Raw genomic sequence first — 4,530 nt, forward strand, 5'->3', positions numbered from 1 at the left:
TTTTGCTGCAGAGGAGTCAGTTGAGGACTTCGATGGGCCAGGCTAGAGAAGAAGGCTGATGGGCTATGCAACCAAATGCTTGGTGCACTGGAAAGCCTGCCAGAAAGCCTGCGCACAATGTCAAGGAGCATGGAGGACTCCTGCTCCAACTTGGCACAGAGCTTTGCACAAAGTTTGAAGCCCGTCCTTTCCAACCTGGAATGGGTGGTCACCTCCATCAGCACACCTGTGGAACCCACCGTGATGCAGCTTCTGATCACAGATGTAACAGCTTCCATCAAAGGACTGACTGCAGCCAACCTGGCTCTGGGTACCGCTGTTAAATGGGGCTTCCAGGGCATCACAGCAGTCTAACAATCTGTTCTCCACCAGATCATCAGAATTGCTGAGGCACTGCCCTGGGAGTGTGGCAGTGGCTCCATGGAACATGAACCAATTGTCTTCTGTCAGGATGACAGCATTCCTGTTCCACCCCTGCCACTTTGCCAGTGCCCTTGCTGTTGCCTGTCAGCCAGACTGCTGCAGCCCAGGCCGGGATGGTGCAATCTGAAGCCAGGTCCTCTCGGCCCAGAGCTGCTGGAGATTGCCCTCCAAGCCCATCTGCAGTCTCCTCAATTGAATGTCAACAGCCTTCCACCTCCCACGCTCCAGCCACAGGGGAAGCACCTTGTAGGAGCACTAGGAAAGGAAAAGGCACACGAACAATAGGCACTAAAGGAATGCACAAGGATAAATAGTCTCATTTTATTTGTATAATTTCATGTTTTAATTTATAAAAATGGATTTGTATTTGCATTTGGTGGCGGGTTTGATTTCTGCGATGAGCTGAGAGAGGAAGCAACGTGTAATCATTAGGAGGATGATTTGTTGAGAGAGGAAAGGTAAGGAGTGTGGGACTGTTGGTGAATGGTGTAGTTGAGGTTACTGGTATCGCTCATTAATAATCTGATCATGTAGAACCTGGCAGAAAGAGCCTGATTAGTTTGTTCCCTCCCTTCCTCTTCTTTCATATGCTGTTGCACTTCCTTCTCTTCTTCCTCTTCCTCCTCCTCCTCTTGCTCATGCTCCTCAGGTTCTTGTCTGATAGGCGGTGGCAAGGGCTGTTCCCTCATAATGGACAAGTTGTGCAGCTTGCAGCATACAATGACAAATCTTGATACTTGCTTAGCTGAATACTGCGGGGCTCCTCTAGAGCAGTCCAGGCAGAGGAGGCGCTGCTTGAGGACGCATATGGTGTGCTCCATGATGTTCCTTCTGGCAGAATGGTTCCTCTTGGAGGTCTGCTGTGCACATGTGTGTGGGTTCCTGACCGGAGTCATGAGCCATGTCATGAGGTGGTCACTCTTGTCGCCCATTAGCCAGCCTTTGACTTGCTGTGCTGGTTGAAATGCAGGTGGAACAGAGGACTGCCGCAGCATGAATGAATCATGACTGCTGCTAGGGTAACGGGCATTCACGCGTATGATGAGCTGCCTGTGGTCGCACAGTAACCAGCCGTGCTGGTTGAAATACAGGTGGAACAGAGGACTGCCGCAGAATGAATGAATCGTTGCTGCTGCCAGGATAGCGAGCATTGACCTGCATGATGCGCTGCCAGTGGTCACACACCAGCTGTACATTGAGGGAGTGTAATCGCTTTCTGATCATGAATATGCCTGAGTTCAGCAGAGGAGCTGGCAAGGCAATGTGTATGCAGTCAATGGCACCCTGCACCATGGGGAAGCCTGCAATGCGATCAAACTCATGTGTTCACTTCTCCTGCTTGTCTCTGGCAAGAGGGAATTAGATGAATGTGTTTCTCATTGCATAGAGAGTCTCAGTGACCTCCCTTATACAGCAGTGCGCTGCAAACTGCAAGATATTGCTTATATCTCCAGCAGCTGCCTGAAAGGAGCCAGAGCCATAAAAATTAAGAGTCACGGTCACCTTGACAGCCATAGGCAATGTTGCCCTTGCTCTGCTTTAAGGTGGCAGTTGTGGCTGCTGCAGTTGACAAGTTTCAGTCACGCCCTCTTTTGTGAACCAAAGACGTCTGATGCATGGTTATCACTGAAGTTGAGGTAAGAGAATTGGTCACTGAGGACTCTCTGCGGACATTGCTTCCTGCTGAGTTCCCTGCTCCTCCTCCTCCTCCCTGTTCTGACAGCATGTCCTGCTTTGCGTGGCCTCTCTTCATTCTCCCAATCATGTTCAATTCCCAGAGGAAGCCCTATCAGGCCACCCATGTCTGAAAGCTACTTTTTTGGCACAATATTTTAAATGACACAAAGAGTACATCAAAACCAGCCTGACCATTCTCCCTTTATCCAAGTAGAGAAAACCTCCAAAAACATGTACAATTGCACCAACAGCCAGAAGAAATAATCCAACAACTAACCTGTAAATACTTCATAATCCCTTTAAAGAGTGCTGGTCGGAGGTCCTTCATGCCCTATAAGTCCTGTTCAGTTGTGCTGTTAAGACTGGGCATTGGCTGGTGTGTGGAGTTCCAAAATAGCAGCATTGCCTTCAAATTAGTGTTGCATACTGATCCACGTCATAATCTCCCTACTCTGTATGCTGGCAGTGGTCATTAGGTGTGTTCGCGCAAACCCCTTTAACAAAATGGCGTCCTGCGCACTTCCCATTGAAAGTGTGCGCGCGCATCTCAGATCCCATTTTCGGGACTCAGGTGTCTGCATAGTGTCTTAAAAACGGGTGCTACACGGCTTAATTTCACCCCCGCTACCTCTAGATGTTTGGTTATCTGATCTTTCAGCAAATATTCCGGTATCATTCCTAGCACTGAAATTAATCTAACTGGTCTATTTTCCCCAGGATTAGTTCTATTCCCCTTTTGGAAGATAGGAATTACATTTGCTGTTCACCAGTTCTCAATACATTTTTCTTTGAAATTTATATATGGGTAAAAGTGCCTCTGCTCTCTACTCCCTAGTTTCTTTGAGTATTGGTAGGTACAATTCATCTTGACCTGGGTTTTGTCCTCCTTAAGTTTGGCTAGTTTATCTGGTATCTCTTTTCTTTCTATCTTAACTGTTATATCTCTCTTCACTTCTTCTACTGTTGTCATTAAAAACAAAGGCAAAGTATTTATTTTCCTCAGATCATCATATTTATTCCCTTTTATCATCCTGTCCTTTATTTTTTTACAAACTTTACATTTGCATTTTTCTTGAGATTCAATTTTATCCACAACGCTTTATTCATCCATGATCTCTCATTCTTGGCTAATTTGTTTTTATTTTTTAGTGGAATGTATTTCTCCTGAACTTTATTGATCTCTCCTGTATATATTGTCCACTGTTGTTCGACCTCTTTGTCAGTATTTTTCTCCAGTTTACCCCCATCCTCATTCCCTCATAGTTGACTTTTTAAAATCTCCATATTGCACGATTTATATCTCTGTCAATCATTATGTTAAACCTTATTATAGTGTGATCACTACTCTCCAGATGTTCTCCCACACTTACTACTCTTATCTGCTCCAGTTCATTTCCCATCACTAGGTCTAGGCAGTGCTTCCTTCCTTGTTGGGCTTCTTACATATTGGGTCAGAAAGGAGTTTTGTACACACTGTCAAAACTCCATCCCCTTTCAGTCTCTCCTACCTGATCATTTATTTGGGAGTAGTTAAAAACCCCATAGTTTTGATTTTGTGGATCTTTGTCTTATATTTAAAAGCTTTTCTTTGTTGCTGCTTTCAGTAAAAGAATGGAGCCACTGGGTGACAGGGTACATGCTGCAAGTAAAGAATCAAGGCACTCACTGGAAAACATGGCTGACAGGGGAAAGTATCAAAGCTCCTGAAGGGAGCAGCAAGTAGTAGACAGGAAGGCAGAATGATAGCTCTACTATTTAAGGGAGACACTATTGACCAGAGCGAACTTCATTCAGTCAGTTCACCATTGAGCTGTGGGACTAATCCACCCCATGGTCCTCATGGTTAATGTGGTTTTATCTGCTGAATGGGTTCAAGTAAAATCTCCCACTGTTAACTAATTCTACCTTCTATTTACCAGGTCTGGAAAGACGCTGCAACACAAATTTTCTATTCTCTTGCAGTGTGTGGGGGCATTTTAATCACACTGTCACCCCACAACAAATTCCACAACAACTGTTACACAGATACTATCATTGTCTGTGTTGCTAATTGTGCTACGAGTGTGTTTGCTGGATTTGTCATCTTCTCCATCCTTGGACACATGGCTCATATACAAGACAAGCCTGTTTCAGAGGTTGCACAGTCAGGTACCTGCAGAGTCAAACTTATTGTCTTCTGTTAAAATATTTCCAGAGGGAGAGGAGAGGGCAGGGGGGAGGCAAGTGGAGGGGGAGGGGGAGGGGAGGAGAGTGGGGGTGGTCGGAGGTGAGGGGGAGGGGGAGATGGAGAGGGAGGGGAACGAGTGAGGGAAAGGCGTGGAGTGAGGGAAATAAATGTGGGTGGGGCCAAAATGAGCAAGGAGGAAAGGATAGAGGAGGAAACGTGAGGGAAATGATGGGGTCAGGGAATGAGATTAGGAGGACAGGGTA

This window comes from Heptranchias perlo, chromosome 15 (genome assembly GCF_035084215.1).
Source record: "Heptranchias perlo isolate sHepPer1 chromosome 15, sHepPer1.hap1, whole genome shotgun sequence".
In the NCBI taxonomy this organism is placed as follows: domain Eukaryota; kingdom Metazoa; phylum Chordata; class Chondrichthyes; order Hexanchiformes; family Hexanchidae; genus Heptranchias; species Heptranchias perlo.